This window comes from Sus scrofa, chromosome 16 (assembly GCF_000003025.6).
Source record: "Sus scrofa isolate TJ Tabasco breed Duroc chromosome 16, Sscrofa11.1, whole genome shotgun sequence".
NCBI lineage: Eukaryota > Metazoa > Chordata > Mammalia > Artiodactyla > Suidae > Sus > Sus scrofa.
This window is the reverse complement of record NC_010458.4, coordinates 49,222,660-49,242,993: the sequence shown is the minus strand read 5'-3', so window position 1 is coordinate 49,242,993 and position 20,334 is coordinate 49,222,660. Positions and strand designations below refer to the sequence as shown.

The following is a 20,334-nucleotide window of genomic DNA, read 5'->3' as shown; positions in this document are numbered from 1 at the left end:
ATTCCTATCCCTCTGATGGGTGGTGCTTTGTCTCTGGATGGGATTAGAGGCGGCTGTGTGCCTGGGGGTCTTTAGGCAGCCTGTTTACTGAGGGGCAGGGCTGTGATCCCACCTGGATTGTTGTTTGCCCTGAGACTTCTCAGGGCTGATAGATGGCACCATATTTTCCAAAAATGGGCACCTCCAGAGAAAGGCACTGCTGCTGAATAGTCCTGAGAGCTCTGCTTCCAATGTCCTCCCCCCACAACACGCCACATTCACCCATATTTTCCCAGGAGATCCTCCAGGAACTGCAATCAGGTTCCTATGGAGATTTTGCTTTGCCCTGGGACCCAGTGCATGTGAAAGTCTGTGTGCCCCTTTTAAGAATGGGGTCTTCATTTCCCCTAGTCCTGTGGAGCTCCTGTGCACAAGCCCAACTGGCCTTCAATGCCAGTTGCTCCAGGGGATCTTTCTCCCGGTGCAAGATCCCCACATGTGGGGGTTTGATGTGGGACTCAGAACTCTCACTCCTGTTGGTGAGTCTCTGCGAACTATACTCTCCAGTCTGTGGGGCTTCACACCCAGGAGGTATGGGGTTGCTTATATCGTGAAATCATCCCTCCTACCTCTTGATATGGCCTCCTGTCTACTGGAGTAGGATATCTTTTTGAAGGTTTCTGGTCCATTTGGTTGAAGATTGCTCAGCATTTAGTTGTAAATTTTGTTATTTTTAGGGGAGAAGTTGAGCTCAAATCCTTCTATTCTGCAATCTTAATCCCATCTTTTTTTTGTTTTGTTTTGTTCTGTTATTTGTTTCTTTTTACAGCTACACTTGTAGCATGTGGACGTTCCCAGGCCAGGGGTCATGAATCAAAGCTGCAGCTGCTGGCCTATGACATAGCCACAGCAGCAATGGATCTGAGCCACATCTACCTCCAACGCCACAGCCTGCAGCAGCACCAGATCCTTAACCCACTGAGTGAGGCCAAGGATTGAACCTGCATCCTCACGGAGACAATGTCAGGTCCTTAACTCCTCAGCCACAAGGAACTCCCTAAAGTTGGTTTTTTTCAAGATCAGGAAAGGAAAGAGAATAGAGGTTTTAGAATCAGACCAGACTTTTGTCCAAATTTCAGCAGCAGACCTATCTACTCTGTGACTCTGAACAAACAATCAACTCCTGTGAGCCTCCAGACCAGTGCTGTCCAGTAGAACTTTCTGTGATAATGGAAAGGACCTATATCTGTGATGCCAAGTGAAGTAATCATGAACCACACAGAGCTCTTGAAATGCAGCTAAGGCAAGAGAAGAACTGTATTTAAATGTTATTTAATTTTTTGTTTTGTTTTGTTTTGCTTTGTAGGACCACAACAGCGGCATATGGAAGCCCCCAGGCTTGGGGTCGAATCAGAGCTACAGCTGTCAGCCTACATCACAGCAACACCAAATCCAAGTCATGTCTGCAACCTACACCACAGCTCATGGCAACACTGGATCCTTAACCCACTGAGAGAGGCCAAAGATCAAACCCGCAATCTCATGGTTCCTAGTTGGATCTGTTTCTGCTGTGCCATAATGGGAACTCCAGAATGTTATTTAACTTTAATTAGCTTAAATGAACATAGCCCTACGTGGCCTGTGGCTACCATATTGGTCAGTGTAATTCCAAGTAGTATTTTCTTAGCCCCTAGCAAGAGGGGCCCCTACTCTGGATCCTGTACTTTCCAGGCCCTTCTTCAGTTCTCCTCTGGCCACAGCCCTCGCTGTGGGGTTTTTCATTTCCCTAAGACAAGAGCTAGGACTGGGATCACCGACAAATGCAGTCCTATTGTATTTGGGGCCCAGTTTTAAAGAATACATGGTTTTTAAAGAATATATAAAATAGTATTATGGAAGGAACTCTGTATGACTTGGAATAATCTTATAGACATAATAATTATAGACATAATTATTTTATTTTCAAGGAATGTAAGTCCTCAGCTTAAGCAATGAGAGATGTGTTAATAGGAAACAAATGTCTCATGGAGCCTCAGGACAGAGATGTAGGAGGAGCCTCAGAAAAGTTTAGAAAAGGGTAGAAAAAGCCATCAGGATGCTCTCTGCATCCTAGAGCCTTCTTGTTTATATGCATCTGCTTCATTTTTCTCTTCTCAAAAAACTTACTCTCTTTGCAACTTGATCCTTGAAGTATTTAGAACATAGCTCCTAGAGCTACAAATTAATTGTAATCTCAATGAATGGAACAGACTCTAGAAATAATCTCAAGTATACATTCTGATGTTAAATATGTTTAATAATGTCAAATCATTGGAGACAAGACAAATTATTTAATAAATGAAATTGGGATAACATTTAAGCTTTAGGAAAATATATTTATGTGTATACTTCACTCCTTAAGTAACAAATTCTGTTTACACCAAAGATTTATGCTAAAAGTAAAACCATATAATTTATTTATTTTATATTTAAGGATTTTTTTTTCCATTATAGCTGGTTTACAAGCATTCTGTCAATTTTCTACTGTACAGCAAGGTGACCCAGTCGCACATACACATGTACATTCTTTTTTTTTTCACATTATCATGCTCCAGCATAAGTGACTAGATATAGTTCCCAGTGCTATACAGCAGGATTTCATTGCTTATCCATTCCAAAGGCAATCATTTGCATCTATTAACCCCAAACTCCCAGTCCATCCCACTCTCTCTCCTCCCCCTTGGCAATCAAAAATCTGTTCTCCAAGTCCGTGAGTTTCTTTTCTGTGGAAAGGTTCATTTGTGCAAACATTAGACTCCAGATATATGTGATATCATATGGTATTTGTCTTTCTCTTTCTGACTTTACTTCACTTGGTATGAAAGTCTCTAGTTCTATCCATGTTGCTGCAAATGGCATTATTTTGTTCTTTATTATGGCTGAGTAGTAATCCATTGTGTGTGTGTGTATATATATATATATATAGTCACCACATCTTAATCCAATCATCTGTCGATGGACATTTGGATTGTTTCCATGTCTTAGCTATTGTGAATAATGCTGCAATGAACATGCAGGTGCATGTGTCTTATTTAAGGAGAGTTTTGTCTGGATATATGCCCAAGAGTGGGATTGCTGGGTCATATGATAGTTCTATGTATAGTTTCCTAACGTACCTCCATACTGTTCTCCATAGTGGCTGTACCAGCTTACATTCCCACCAACAGTGCAGGAGGATTCCCTTTTCTCCACACCCCCTCCAGCATTTTTTATCTGTGGACTTATTAAGGATGGCCATTCTGACTGGTGTGAGGTGGCACCTCATAGCAGTTTTGATTTGCATTTCTCTAATAATTTGTGATGTTGAGCATTTTTTAATGCACTTCTTGGCCATCTGTATATCGTCTTTGGAGATATATCTACTCAGGTCTTTTGCCCATTTTTCAATTGGGTTGTTGGCTTTTTTGCTGTTGAGTTGTATAAGTTGTTTGTATACTTCAGAGATTAAGCCCTTGTCAGTTGCATCACTTGAAACTATTTTCTCCCATTCTGTAAGTTGCCTTTTTTTTATGATGTCCTTTGCTGTGCAAAAGCTTTTCAGTTTGATTAGGTCCCATTGGTTTATTTTTGCTTTTATTTCTTTTGCCTTGGGAGACTGACCTGAGAAAACATTTGAAGGGTGATGTCAGAGAATGTTTTCCTATGTTCTCTTCTAGGAAGTTGATGGTGTCTTGTCTTACATTGAAGTCTTTAAGCCATTTTGAGTTTATTTTTGTGCACGGTGTGAGGGTGTGTTCCAGTTTTATTGATTTACATGGGGCTGTCCAGTTTTCCCAGCATCATCTGCTGAAAAGACTTTTTTTCCTGTTCTATATTCTTGTCCCCTTTGTTGAAGATTAATTGACCGTAGGTATCTGGGTTGATTTCTGGGTTCTCTATTCTGTTCCATTGGTCTGGATGTCTGTTTTGGTACCAGTACGACACTGTCTTGATTACTGTGACTTTGTAGTATTGCCTGAAGTCTGGGAGAGTTATGCCTCCTGCTTGCAAAACCATACAATTTAGAGGGTGAAAAAAAGACAAAAAAAAAAAAAAAAAGAACATGCCTCCTAGAATCCCAGAGTTCACAGTTATAAGCCAAGCCTTGCAGTAAGACTGAGTCCCCACCAATATGAATCGCATCTTTGTAGGACATGAACTCTGGCCCCTCATCCCAGTCAGTATGACAGGCCAACAGGGCCACATAGAACCAACATGGACAGCCAATGACCCCTTCCTGACCTTTTATGGATCAGGGTATATTGAGGACAGGGCTGATTTTTAAGAGGATTGAAATTGCTTCCTATTGTGATCCTAAATTTTATATTCACTATATTCCTTAAAATATACCTTAATAAATATTTTATAGCCAAAAAAAAAGAAAAAAGAAAAAGTACAAGAAGCCCACATGCATGAAAATTTCAGAGACAGCAAAGTAAAATGAGGTTAAAAATGTAAGAGTTCCTGTTATGGCTCAGTGGGTTAAGAACCCAACATAGCTAAAAGTAAAACGAAAACACATAGACATACACACACAACAGAATGTGACTATATTTGGAAATAGGGTCTTTACAAATGTAATTAAGTTAAAATGAAGTCATTAGGATGGCCCTAATTCAATATGACTGATGTCCTTATAAAAGGAGGAGATTAGGCCACAGACACACAGAGAAGATTATGTGAACGAGTTCCCATTATGACTCAGTGGGTTACAAACTCGACTAGTATCCATGAGGATGTTAATCCCTAGCCTCACTCATTGGGTTAAGGATCCAGCTTTACCTTGAGCTGTGGTGTAGGTCACAGACTTGGCTCAGATCCCGAGTTGCTGTGGCTGTGGCACAGGCCTGCAGTTGCAGCTCTAATTCGACACCTAATCTGGGAACTTCCATGTGCTGCTGGTGCGGCCCTTAGAGACAAAAAAGAGAAAAGAAAACACAGGGAGAAAATAGCTATCTACAAGACAAGGAGAGAAGGCTCTGAAGAAATGAACTCTATTGACAACTTGATCTCAAACTTACAGTCTCCAGACAGAGAAAATAAATTTCTGTTGTTACAGACAGTCAGTTTGTAGTATTTTGTTACATCAGCCCTAGCAAGCTAATACAACCAGTTCAGACTGTTGCCATGGTCTGCTTCAGAGATGATGGTGTTGTTAAGAGAAGTGGTCAGATTTAGGATCTATTGAAAGCAGAGCCAGCAGAATTTGCTGATCGATGGGACATGAAGGAGAAAGAGAAGAGTGAAGGTCAAGAGTGAATGCATTGGGCTTGAGCTACTGGCTGAATGGAGGTAGGGAAGATTTGAGGCAGAACTCATTGGCAGCAGAAGTCCAGAGTTCTGCTTTGGACAAGCTAAGTCAAGCAGTTGAGCAGGAAATGGCCTAAGAACTTTGTTGAGCCTTCGTGGGAACTACAGAGATAACAGATCCCACTAAGCATCTGATAGGTACCAAGCACCATGGGAGGCTCTTATGAAAAAAGAAGAATAACAGGGAGGTAGACCTTGTGATCCAGAAAGCCAAGAATTTGTTTTTAAACCCTCAGCAACGTATGTCCCATAGGACTACATTTTTCTAGTGGTCGAAGTCAAAGAAACAAAATCTTGACCAGAGCTGCAAGGATGTGATAAATCTGTGGGACATTTCTGAGGCCAGGGGTATGTAACTCTCATCTGAGTGGGAGTCGAGGATGTGCACTGCCTCCTTAGGGGTGTTAAATGATCAGAAATTAACTGAACATGTTTTTGTTAAGATGATTTCATTTGTCGAGGAAGCTGTATTCTTAGAACAAAGGGAGTCAGGGACAGAAATGTATTATCAGTTCCACCTTCAGACTCAACCCACGCAAGTCAAAAGTAAAAAAGTTGCATTATCCCTGAGTTCATGAACAAATGGTGCTTGACACCCAGAGAAATGATAAAGGATGGAGATGTAGCCCTTTTTTTGTCTTCTTTGGAGTGGAGACACTGCTTTGGCTTCCTGCGCTAGGCTACAGGAACTTGACCAACATGTTTACTCCCAAGTATGGAGCTGGGTCTGTGGCAAGCTGGGATGGCAACACTAAGGCTTAGCCCAATTTTTCCTGTTTTTCTCTGCATGGTAACACTTGGTATAATTTTTCCAGTCTTTTCCAGAATGCTTTTAGTTAGATCATGATGAATACAGAATTTTATGACTTTTTTTAAATTAAAGTACAGTTGATTTACAATGTTATGCTAATTTCTGCTGTAAAGTGACCCAGTATATATACTTGTATATATACATACACACATTATAACATAATGTATGTATATACATAATAATGTAATAATGTAATATAACACATTATATTATCTTCCATCATGTTCTATCCCAAGAGATTGGATAGTTTCCTGTGCAATACAGCAGGACCTCATTCCTGTGCAATACAGCAGGACCCCATTCTAAATATAATAGTTTGCATCAATTAAGCCCAAATTTTCAGTCCATCCCACCCCGCCACCCCCACGCCCCAGCAACCACAAGTTCTCTATGCACTCTGACTTTTATAAGGTAACATGGTATTGTGAGTATTTTTCATGTCATTAAAAATTGTTTGACATTGCATGTTAATGGTCATTTACTATTTCATCATACTAATACACATACTAATCGAAGCAAGTCCTTAGAGTTGAACATTCAGATTGCTACAAATTGTTTCCTTTCAAAGCACAATTAGTGATTGCAATCCAAATTGGGGTATTTTTCAACTCTACTAAACACTGATATTTTTATGGACATAGCAGTATCTTTGGACCACATGTTTGAATTCTGTTCACTATTTGTTCTATGATTCTTCTCTCCTTCAACCCTTCCTTTATGTCTCATACTCTCACCAGACCCCCCTAAAATCCCTCTTTATCATCCAGTATCCACAACACCTCTACCCACTTCCCATCCCCCAAAACCAAGTGCTGCCATGGACCCAGTCCGAGGAGATATTGAAGGAACTCCCTGAAACTGCATATGGAAAGGCTTAAAACCCAGGGCAAGACCACAGCTCCAGGTGGGCAGGGAGAGAAATCAAAATTGTAGGCAACTTAGAATCCCCAGTCAAGAGTAGTTTTCCAGAGCTCTCAGCTGAGGGGAGCAAAACCCTGCAGAAAAGCATAGAAGCCCAGCACCTAGAATAAGACTGACATTCGAGAAAACAGCAGAACCAGTAACAGTTAATGATTTATATTGGAATTAAGATGAATGAAGTATTTTTATAGATGTTTTGGCTTCATGTTCTGAAATGTGAATAAATGCTATGTATGTTACAGTAAATGTCATTCTATTGCATTTATTCATTTTTATTTCTGTTGAATTCCAACCATTACATCAAAAATAATTACATAAATCAAATGAAAATAAAATACAGCTTGGTATTGAATGAAATAAATGCAAAAATATCAGTATTTTCATTGAATGCCAGTATTGAGGTCACTAGCTGCACGGGGTATCTTTGCATATAAATCTTTCCACAAAATTATATAGCGTTCAATGCCCCAATGTAAAGGTTCACATGACAAATTCTCTCACAGCTCAGGGCTGTGATTCTGAATAATGCCTTAACGTTTCACCATAAAAGCCTTAACATTTCCTCTTTACCAAAGTTGTCAGGAAGTTCGGAACTAAGTTTTTCATGCACATGCTATAGCCCTTCTAAACAGAGGTATATTTTTTCCTTATATTTTTCTAGTCCTTCCCATTGAGTCCTTTATCCTGTTATTTTGTTTTATCTTATTTTTCTTTGATTTTATTATAAACCACTTTATATCTTTTTTTTTTTTTTTAAAGAGGTAATGTTGAGAAGAAAGTGCAATCAGAATCCATCGTTTAAATGACAAAAGCCTAGAGTTAAATCATCTTTGGTCAACTGGCCAGGAGATGGCAGAGTCTTCTCTCATTCTCTCAGAGTCTTTGACGTAATAAGCCTACACCAAGATCCCATTGTCAAAGAATTGCCCCCCCCCCTTCCCCTAGTTGACATGTAAGGTTTATGTTGTTTTGACATCAACAGACCTCATCTATTAATGATGGAAGACCATGGCAGCCCTCCTTAGGTGCCATGATGGTCAAAAGCTCCCAGATCTGTCTGCAAACTGCTCAGTGCTCAAAGACTAGAGCTGAAGAATATGCTTCAACTGTTCTTATGAGTTTCCTTTTCTTCCCATCATTTCCAGTTACTTCTCAGATACTTACCACGGCATGTGGGTTGTCACTGTGATGCAAAGATAATGAACTCAATGGGTATTTTGTAACATAGTTGAGATTGCAACATACACATATGAATATTGAAAGGTAACTCTTTGAGCTAAGTTTTGGATGTACTAAGCCTGGTCTATAATAGGAAATCCAATAAATATTATGGAAGGGGGGAAGGAAGGGAGGGAGAGAGGAAGGAAGGAAGGAGGAAGGAAGGTGTAAGGGAGGGAGAGAAGGAAGAAGGGGGAAGGAAGGAAGGAGCAAGGAAGGGAGGAAGGAGGGAGGAAGGGAAGAAGGGAAGAAGAAAAATTCCAGCACGTCAACAAACTTGCTTAAGATTCTGGGATCTAGATAATTTTTCATCTTCTTCACAGTTTCTTTTATCCCTAGGAGCCTGAGGAATTAAACTTGGACCTGAGGGCCGTAAAAAAGGACAAAGATCCTTACTCTCATAAACACTAGGAGAAATGAATGAACAAATGAAATAAAAAAGAAAAGAAACTTGATGTCATCCTTTTGTCTATAAAGGTATTATGACATGTAGAGAGTTCTCACATTGCTCACACATGATATGCCTAGAAATGTGTAGAAGCCTGAACAAGCACTGTCCTCTTTCTTATCCCCTCTGTTCCCAAACCTCGCAAGCAGTCCTAACACTGTGTTTCAAAAAAGCAGTGAAAAACTTGACAATAGTCAAATCATCTATGCACGCTGAGATCCACCCCCATAGTTCTTCTCCTCTCTCTTGGGAGCAAAAGAAGTCCAGTAGATGATTCTTTGTGTCCTCCTAAGCTCTCTCAAGTGGGAGCTCACATGGCTGGCTGAGACTGCCCTCTCTTCTTTCCTGGGCCCTGGCACCTGCACCACTTCACACAGCTGAGAACCTCCTTATCTCCCAACCAACCTACTAACTCTTCTCCCATCCAACATATCCTCAGCTCTGTGCTCTTTGTGATTCATAATTCTGAAACCCCCAACTCACAACACCTCCCTGCAAAATAAAACAAAAAGCAAAAACCACAGTCTTGGAAGAGGGGGAAAACACTTCTCTGCAACTTTCCTTGACTTTGCTATCTATTTTTCTTTAACCCTCTCACAGAAACCATAGAAAAATAAGAAAATGAAAGTAAAGAGCCTCATATCTGATGAAGTGAAATAATAATAATAATAATGATAATGATAATAATCACACTATGTTCCTCTGTCTCGGTGTTTATAAAGCCAACATTAGGGCAAGGTGTGGCAGAGACAGCGTAGGCAAAAAATTAAACCCCGTCTCCACCACTTGCAAACTGAGTGGACTTGACAAGACATTTCTCAGAGCTCTCTTTCTTGCTCCATAAATGGTGTTAATAATTCCTATTGTACAGGGTTGCTGTGTGGACTCAAGATAATATGTAAAGCACATGGAATACACTAGGCTTTCAAGGAGTGGAGCTGTTGTTAACACACATACCTCATTCATGGCTCCCATCTAGCCTGAGTTGGAGCAGTGCCTTGGCGGTGTCAAACAAGACAGCACACTTTCTTGACCCAGGAGACCAAACTGAAAGCACTGCAAAGGAAAAATACATTGACACAATGCCATTACCAGAACTAACAAACATTCACAGGAAAGCCCCTTGGTGCCCATAAGCCATCACAAATCTACCAACCTTGAGTTTGTCTAAGCATGTTTTTAAGCAATTTATATTTTTCAGCTCATAAAACCTACTGGGATAACAAGCTCCACTTGTTAGTCATAGCCTATAAATCTCCTCTTCTCAAACACAACAGCCTTCAAGGAAGGCGATGAGACCCAGAGGAAGGAGTTCAGGGGCTGTTTTCAGTTCTGGGTTGAACCTGCCATTTTCTACCTGTAAGGGCTCAGGTAAGTGGCTAACTTCTATGATCCTCGGTCTCTTCACTCTGAGGTGGGGATAACAATAACTAAGCCACAGATGGCTCAACCTCAGAGATTTTGGCCTGTTCTTCCTTCTGCCAAGAATGCTTTTTTCCCATAGATAGGTATCTACATGGCTTGCTTGTTCATTGCATTAAAGTTTGTATGCAAAGTGCACCTATAAGAAATGTCCCATGTCTATACCATAACCACCTAAAGAACAAGACAAACTTTTTTAAACATTGGACAATAAGCAGAAGAGTAATGTGATTCCAGCAGAAAAGTTACTAAGAGTAGGGAAACAGGTAAGATGAGCTTTATAAATGCACTGACTTTGTATCTGGAGTAAATTTATGGACCTCAGAATAGGGAAGAAGCCCAAACCAAGACTGAAATCTTGCTAAACTGAAGAAACTAAAATAGAAACAATAGAAGACAGAGGTAACTGGAATGTGTGCAGAAGAATATTAGAAAGGAGAGAGCTAAGCAGAGAATATCTCCAAAAATCTGTATAAGAGTCCCTTTCCTGTCTTTGGAGGACTAATAATTTGTGTATGCATGAGGTTAAATTCTACAAGACTATGCAAAGAACTTAGCTGAACGATTCCCACTGCTGGGAGACATTTGAGTTTCTACCAGCCAGAGTGGAAAGAACTCACTAAACATAGATGACCTTCAGTAGAGACCCCAGACAATACCCAATAACTGCAGAATATACACTTTGGTCAAGTGCGCATGGAAACCACTGTTAGATGTTGTTGAGCCATAACAAGTCTATTTAAAAGGACTGGAATCACATGGATATGTGCTCTGATCATAATTAAACCATATGATTAAATCAATAACAAAGATATATCTGAAAAAAACCTCAATATTTATAAATTAAGCAACAAACTTGCCACTCTTGAAAGTATTTAAAAAGGCTCCTTTAGAACTGGACCTCTCTTCACCTTTGTCCACTAAATCACACAGCCCCAACCCCATCTTCTTGGGCAGTGAAGCCTAATACTTTGCATGGGCCAAGATTTCATGAACAAAGCCCTGTTAATTCTCCCTAGGAAGAAAAAAGAAGGCCAGACCTCAAAGACACAAAGTCCTACTGAACAGTGTAAGGAAAGATTGGTTTTCTCCAGTGATGAGACCACTTCCAAAAAAAATAAGACCTAGTCAATTTTTAAGTGTATTAGTCCACTTTATTAATTTTTCAAAAAATTAATTGCCTTATCGTCAGAATAAATAAGAAAATTAAAACAACTCATAATCTCACCCCCTGGAGATTAATCAGTTAATATATTTATTATACACAGAGCTAGAACTAATGGTGAATCAGAAATTAAAAACAAAACTATAAGATGCCAACCCATAAATGGATAAAAGATGTGAGAACTAATTCACAAAAAAAGAACTAAAATTGGTAAACAGTTTTACTCTTTCATAAAGCCCAAAATGCAAATTCAAACAATCATGTTGTTCTAAATTTTATCTATTAAGTTAGCGACAAATACAAATACTGGGGATACAAATCCATAATTACAGCTGCAGACTACAACATCCCTCTCTCAATAATTGATAAAACAACTAGACAAAAAAAAATCAGCAAGGATATAGAAAAACTCAAACCACAAACCAACAGGATCTAATCAACATTTACACAACATTCCATCCAACAGAACACACATTTTCAAGCACCTATGGAACACACTAGACAATTATCCAGGCCATGAAACAAACTTCAGCAGATTTAAAAGGATTAAACCATACAGAGTATGTTCTCTGATCACAATGGAATCAAACTAGCAATCAATTTTTTAAAAAGACAAGCATGAAATCTCTAAACACTGGAAACCAGACAACACACTTCTAAATAATCCACGGGTCAAAAAGAAAGTCTCAAGGAAAATGTTTTTAAATACACTGAACTGAATAAAAATGAAATACAATCACAATTTGTGGGACAGAGCTGAAGCAGTATTGAGAAGGAAACTTGTAGCACTAAATTCATATATTAGCAAAGAATAAAAGTATCAAATCAACAATCTAAGATCTACCCAAAGAATTTTTAAAAAAGGAGAATAAATAAACCCAAAGCCACAGAATAATACAGAGAAGGGCAGAAACCAATAAAATTGAGAATAAAAAAGCAACAGAGAAAAATCAATGACATAAAGAGATGGTTCTTTGAAAAGACCAATTAAAATTTCGCATCTCTAGTTAAAACTAACAAAGAAAAGATAGAGAAGACATATTACTAATATCTAGAATAAAAGCAGGGATGTCATTATAGACCCTGCAGACATAAAAAAGATAATAAGCAATACTATGAACAATTTTACACATATAAATTTGACAACTTAGATGAAATGAACCAATACTCAAAAAGTACAAACTATTCCAACTCACCCAATCTGAAATAAATTGTTTCAACAAGATCCACAGCCACCAAAGAAATTAAAAATCTCCCAGCCAAAAAAAATATCCAGGCCTAGATGAATTAAGTGTTTAGGAAGAATTAATATATATTCTGTTTATTTTTTCCAGAAAATAGAAGAAAATACTTTCCAAATTATTCTATAAGGCCAGTCTTACAATGAATTCCAAAACCAGAGAGAGTTCCCTGGTGGCCTAGCAGTTAATGACGTTAATGACTCGGAGTTGTCACGGCTGTGACTCTCCTTCAATCCCTGGCCTGGGAACTTCCACGTGTCGAGGGTGTGGCCAAAACAACAACAACAAAACCAGACAAAGACAACATAAAGAAAGGTGAAAACTACAGAGCAATATCCCTCATAAATATAGATGTAAAACTTTTTTTTTCTTTTTCTTTTTTTTTTTTTTTTTTTGTCTTTTTGCCTTTTTGCCTTTTCTAGGGCCGCTCCCATGGCATACGGGGGTTCCCAGGCTAGGGGACTAATCAGAGCTGTAGCCGCCGGCCTACGCCAGAGCCACAGCAATGCAGGATCCTTAACCCACTGAGCAAGGCCAGGGATCAAACCCACAACCTCATGGTTCCTAGTCGGATTCGTTTCCACTGCACCACAACGGGAACTCCAGATGCAAAACTTCTTAATTAATATTGACAAACTGAATTCATCAATACATTGAAGAATTATACACCAAGACCATGTGGGGTTTACTCTAGGCATGCAAGCCTAGTTCAATATCTGAAAGATCAATCAGTGTGATGCACTACATTAACAAGCTAAAGGGAAAAAAATCACACAATTATATAAATGAAGAAAAAAAAAGTATTTGACCATTTTTCATATAAAAAAAAAACTTTCAGAAAATTAGGAACAGGAGTTCCCACTGTGGCACAGTGGGTTAAGGATCCAGTGTTGCCACAGCTGTGCAGCTGCTGCTTGGATTCGATTCCTAGCCCAGGAACTTCCATGTGCCACAAGTGCTGCCAAAAAAGGAAAAAAAAAAAAAAAAAAGACACGACAAGAAAGAAAGAAAATTAGGAATAGAAAGATCTTCATCTATCTATTCTATCTGTCTCTATGGATAGTTTATCCTCAACTTGATAAGAACATCTACAAAAACAAAATAAAGCAAAACCTATAGCTAATATCATGCTTAATGATGACAGGATTTTCCCCCAAGACTGAAAACAAAACAAGAATGTTTACTTTCAGCACAGGTATTCAACATAGTACTGAAAGTTTCAGTCAGCACGATAACACATGAAAAGAATAGAAAAGACACACAAGTCAGAATAAAAAAATAAAACTATCCCTCTTTGCAAATGATCTATATATAATGTACATGATTTAAAATAAAAATATAAAAATTATATTTCTATATACTATCAATGAACATGTAGACAGTAAAATTTTAAAATCCAAATGATTTATAATTGTTTAAAAATAACAATCATTACATATGAATCTTCCAAAACAAGTACAGAACTTGTAGTTTGAAAATTACAAACACTGATAGGGAAAAAAAAATTAAAAATCTAAGTAAATGCACCAGCATGCCCTGTTCATGGACTGAAAGACTCAGCATAGTAAATATATGAATTCTTCTTAAATTAATATACTAGTTTAATGCAATTCCTATGAAGATTTTGTAAATAAAGACATCATTGTTCTAAAATTTTTAAAGAAATAAAATTACTAAAACAATTCTGAAAAAGAACAAAGTGGGAGGAATCCTTCCACTTAATTTCAAGACTCATTATGTATTTACAGAATCAAGACTGTGTGGTATTGATGAGGTGCACACAGATCAATGGAACAGAATGGAGAGGCCAGAAATAGGCCCAACAAGTAGAGACAACTCATTCTGACAAAGTCAAAGAGCAACTCAATGGAGAAAGCACAATCTTTTCCAAAAAAAATTGTAACAGAAAAAGTAGATATCCATAAAAAATAAATAAACCTCAATTCAAGTGTCACCTCTTAGCCAAATTAACTCAAAATTGGCTATAGATTGAAATGATAATTATGAACTATAACACTTTCAGAAAGAAAAAGAAAAAAGAAAAGGAAGGAAGGGAAAGAAAGAAAGAAGAAAAAATTGGCGGACCTGGGAATTGATGAAGAGTATTTAGATATAACACTAGAAACACAATTCATAAAAAAAAATCAATAAACTGGACGTTATCAAAAATTAAAGGCTTTTGTTTTATGAAAGACCCTGTTAAGACAATGATAAGCTACAGGCTTGGAGAAAATATTTGCAGACCACTTATCTAACAAAAGACTCATATCTAAAACAAAGAACTCCTAAACTCAAGATTTTTTTAAAAAATTAACTCAATTAGAAAATAGGCAAAGAACATGAACAGACATTACCTAGAAGAGAATAAACAGATGGCAAATTGTTATATAAATGAACCCAAAAGGGCCTTTGGGTACTGGCCCCCTGGCCGCTGACTTCTTCACTACAGGCTCAGACGCATTAGGCTAAAAGCCTGCTGGCACCAAACTCACATTTTTACACATCCAGCTGTTTTAAAGATAGCCCAACTAAGCAGATTTGTAGCCATTTAGAGCTTGCCTGCTTTACGTTCCCTGCAAAACCTCATCTTCTATCTGCTGACCATTGATAAGCTAAAGCCTTATGGTTATACAATCCCAAGAGACGATGGCCCTTAGGGGTCCTGTGACCCAGAGGCTGCCTGCTGTACTGCTGAATGACATCCCCTAAGCAGGTCAGCCTCCTCTCTGACCCTCCTCTTCCCCTGACCTCCACCCCTTCTGAGTAGCAGCAACCCCTCAAGTTATAGCCTCTGAACAGACTCATGTGCAACTCTGTCCAAGCACAACCCAATAAAGCTTGTGGTGTATTACTGCCTCTCCTGGTCACATCTTCTCTGATCTGATCAAAATCTCTCAAATCCCAGATACAAACACATGGAAAGATGTTCTGCATCACTAGCTTTAGGGAAATGCAAATGAAGGTCATGATGAGATACCACTATATACCCATGAGAACAGCTGACACTTAAAATACTGGCAACACTAAATGATGGTGAGGATGTGGAGAAACTGGACCTCTCATTTATTGCCGCTAAGGGTGTAAAATGTACAACAACCGCTCGGGAAAGTAGTTTGGCACACACGTACAAAACAACTCAAGAAACTGTGCTCTTGGATATTTATCCCAGGGAAACAAAGGTATCTATCCACTTAAAAGCCTGCACATGATTATTTACAGCAGTTTTATTTGTAATAGCCCAAACTGCAAACTCAAATGTCCTTCAATAGGTGAATGGTTAAACAAACTGAAGTTTATCCATACCAGGGAATACTACTCAGCAATGAAAGAAGTGAACTGTTGATACATGCAACAACTTGGATGGACCTAAAGGATATTACGCTGAGTGGAAAAAAAACTCAGTTCTCAAAAGGACAAATACTATATGATTCTATTGACATAACATCCCCCAAATGACAAAATGATGGAGATGTGCAATGGCTTGGTTGCTGCCATGGGTCAGTGGTGGTGGAGGGGAAGGATATGGGTTTAGCTATAAAAGGATAGCACTAGGGAAACACTTGTGGTGATGGAATAGTTCTGAAATTGATTTCCGCCATGGTTACACAAATACACACATTGTACCAACGTCAGTCATAATGTTGATACTGTTGCTTTATTATGTAAGATGTGGAGAGGGTTCATTTCAACAGGCACAACAGCATTTCTCCTAAACAGCTCCACTTAGCCATTCAGCATTCTCCCTGTAAAGCAAGCCAACTAATGCCCACTGAGATGTTATCACTCACCACTGCGTCTACACTCTAGCACTCGGTGTTCGCATGCTCCCACCAGTTGAGCTGTCTGTTTACTAAGAATGAGCTGTATTTGTTCTCAAGCCATTGGGACCACTTGAACTATTTTTCTAATTACTTAATTAAAATAAACATAATAAAACCTGATTAAATATGAGTGGGATAAGTAAGAGAATGGCTGTTTCAATGAAAACTAAATTGAAGGCTTTGGAAAAGCTTAGAAAAACAGCAAATCACATATGCAAAACTATGGATGTTGAATTAGGCGTGGGTGAGCCAACAGGAAAAGATTTGGGGGGTAAGAATCTTAAAAATCTCAAAGAATGCTGCATTCACGTGGTCTCCCAAAGATCTCTAGTTCTTGCTCTCTTTTACAGAATGCTAAAGGGGAAATTTCAGAGATGCGTTGAGGGTAATGCTTATGCAGAAAAGACAACATAAAAATCCAGAGACGCGTACACGCCATGGTCTTGGCTCTATAGCATAAGATTAGCAATGTAATAGACTCAGATAGGTACATAGGTAAATAAAATGCCTAAGGTGTGTTTGTATAATTCTTGACCCTCCATTTTTAACTACCACTTCCAAATATTTCTAATAAAGTTCCTCCTATAGGTGCTATACACATGCTTGACAATGTCCATCAAGAACCACTACCAAAGTTCAACCTTCTCGTCCACTCATCCTACTTTGGGAAATGTCATCTAAAAAAATGACTCAAAAATCTCAAAAAAGCTATATGTGCAAAGACGGAATATTTATGTAGTGAAAACTTGGCTTAGGAGTCATCTAATTCCAAAGCCCTTATTTTCCTTGAGGCTCCACTGTGCATAGTCTTGGTCCTACCGTGCATCTAGGCATTCAGCCTTTGCCTCTCCTAGGTCTGGTCTGTCTGCGCATGTGATCCAAGCAAGGTCAGTCACATTCCTTCTCTCTCTCCCTCTCTCCCTCTCTCTCTCTCTGTAGTGAAATAACCCATGGAAAGGAAACTGTAGCTGACAATGTATTCACTCTAACAGCAGAGCTGTTACAAATCATCAAGACCCCCAGAATTTCCCAAACTTTTGGGATTTTTATTCACCTGATTCTGCAACCCCCTTGCGAACTTTGTGAGCTTATATATGTACCCCTTTCTGCCTAAGCTATCCAGAATTAGTTTCCATTACTTGTGAACAAAGCACCCTGACTTGATTTATAAAAGGAGAAAAATACAGGTATCATCTAAATGTCAAAGAATAGAAAAACAGTGATGTAGAGTTTATCCACTCAAGGAAATATTATGCTGTCAATAAAAATCAGTTATTAGGATATGTAATACAATAGAGATGTCTATAATACCTGTGAACAAAGGCAGGATGCAAAACCTTACATGCAATATAATCACAACTTTGTCAAATATACACAGAAAAACTTCAAAATAATAATATGAGTGGGATTATGGTTTTTGTTCATTTTTCATATTTTAAAAATTTTCCTCATTGAACTGTGTTCTTTTCAAAATAGAAAAGCTAATTGTTTTATGTTTACTGAGTTTCTTAAACAGGAAAAAGAAACATGCAAACACTTTGGTGCTTTATTGTTGTCACTGTCAGTCTTTATGATGGGGCATGAGTTCTCCCACTGACTCACTGCTTAACTGTCTGTTGCTGTATAATGGATATTGTAGCCAGATTCTTCAGTGCCTAGAATGGGCTGGGCACCAGGCTAGAAATTTCTCCCATCTGTAATCCTATGAGGTCCATAACATTGCTCCCAATTTTCAGAAAAACTAATTGAAGCCCAGAGTTTACAGCAGCTGAAGTCCCCATGGTAAATGACAGAGAATTTGATTAGAATAATGTATCCTATATGTTCTATAGCACAATTTTATTTATATATGAAACAGGTATTAAAATTGAATTTTCAGGATTTCCTGCTGTGGCGCAGTGGGTTAAGAATCCTATTGCAGTGGCTTGGGTCGCTTCAGAGGGGTGGGTTCCATCCCAGGCCAGCACCATGGGTTAAGGAACACAGCATTTGATGCAGCTGTGGTGTAGGTCACACCTGTGGCTTGGATTCAATCCCTGGCCTGGGAACTTTAATATGCTACAGGTGCAGCCATTAAAAAAAAAACAAACTGAATTTTCATCCAGACATCACCATGCAAGAAGTGTGGGAGTTCCCACCTGGTGCAGCAGAAACAAATTCAACTAATATCCATGAGGATGCGGGTTCGATCCCTGGCCTTGCTCAGTGAGTGGGGAATCTGGCACTGCCTTGAGCTGTGGTGTAGGTCCCAGATGCAGCTTGGATCCTGAGTTGCTGTGGCTGTGGTGTAGGCCGGCAGTCGTGGCTCTGATTCCACCCCTACCCTGGGAACTTCCACAGGCCACAGGTGTGGCCCTAAGAAACAATATATATATATTGCTTTTTATATTTTATATACACGCATACATAATAGGTGTGACATTTCCAAGTGAGGAACCACTGCAGACATTTCAAAGTAAATGCTTAAGAATGATTTCCCAGACCCCTCACCCACTTGGTTGATATAAAAGGCTAGAAAAACAGAGGAAGAAGAATTTTATCGGTATCCTAGGGAGGAAGATCAAGATGGAGGAGGAGCAAGACGTCATGGTCACCTTCTCCCCCAAACACGTCAAAAAAATACATCTACATGCAGAATGATTCGCACAGAACATCTACTGAACACTTGCAGAAGAACTTAAACCTCCAAAAAGGGCAAAAAACCCTCGACATAACTGTGTAGAACAAAAGAAAAAGAGAGAGAGAGAGAAAAGGAATCAGGAGAATCAGGACAGGACTAGCATTCAGGAGAGGAACCTGTGAAAGAGAAAAGGAACCCCCCCACCCCACCCTGGGAACTCACCTAACCGACGGGGAGATCAGCTGAGACGCAGAGACCTCAGAGTTGCCAAGAAAAGTGCAGCAGCTGGACTGAGGAGGGCAAAGCAGAGCGAGAGCTGCACAGATGCATCCGCACCACCGACCAGGATACCCTAGCCTGAGACGCTCTGGGGGGACCTGGGCGCTGAGACTCAGGCTCCAGAGGGAAGTTCCAAGGCGAGGACTAGGATTGGCTGTGTGGAGACAGCCTGAGGGGCTAGGGAGCGGTGTGCCACCGGCTGGGGAGCGGAAGGCCACAGCAGGGGAAACCCAGGAGGAGGTCTGGGCCTGCAGGAGAAGCAAGGTGCCATTGTTGGGGAGGGGCCAGAGGAGGGAGCCCCATGCCATAAGAAACTTTCCCTGCGCATGCGTGGCTCTCAGAGGGCGGGGCGTCTCTACAATTGCGGGTGGGAGAACCCCCTTGCCCAGCTCTGGGAGACCGGGCACTTCTCCTACTGGCTGCAGGTGGCCAGGAACCTCTTGTGTGGGCTAAGGGCAGCAGGGGCTAAGCTTGCATGATCTATAGGCACTAGAGACAAACCACAGCAGTCACCTCAGAAACCAGAGGGAGGCATGGCTTGCAACCACTAGGGGTTTGTGAACAGGCTCCGCCTGTGGCCCCAGTCACCTCAGAGGTCAGCAAAAAAGAGGGCACTGCAACTGAGCACCACCCGTTGTTGCTCTCACTCCCCTGGGAACACACCCGCCCTGCTGCTGCCACTGCCAAACACTCCCACACGCTTGATCACTGTCACGGCCCCAGGAGCCTGCAACTAGGAGCAGCCTGTGCAGCAGCTCCTGCATGGGCTAAGCAGGGCAGTGTGCTTCTGTCGTGGTCGACAAGTGACGGGGGCAAACCACCGCAGTCTTCTCTGACTTCAGAAATGGGCATGGCCCATCGCCACCGGGGTCCCTGAATAGGCACTGCTTGCAGCCCCAATCACCTCAGAGGGCACCGCAGAGAGGGCATTGCGACCAAACACCACCTCTTGTTGCTCTCGCTCCCCTGGGAGCAAACCTGCCCTGCTACTGCCACTGCCAAACACTCTAGGCAGGGCCCAGATGCTTGATCGCTGTCCCTTCCCAGGAACCTACAACTAGGAGCAGCCTTTCCAGCACCA

General features: G+C 40.1%; 1 long non-coding RNA gene across 1 annotated transcript in view; it reads right to left on the bottom strand.

Annotated features, from left to right (window-relative positions):
* The window catches only part of LOC110257222, a 407,568-nt gene extending 387,720 nt beyond the window's left edge, over positions 1–19,848 (bottom strand). The window contains exons 1-2 of the long non-coding RNA XR_002339533.1: positions 19,197–19,848; positions 9,663–9,761 (exon numbers count right to left, since the gene is read on the bottom strand). This is a non-coding gene — a long non-coding RNA (uncharacterized LOC110257222). The remainder of the gene's footprint in view (positions 1–9,662; positions 9,762–19,196) is intronic.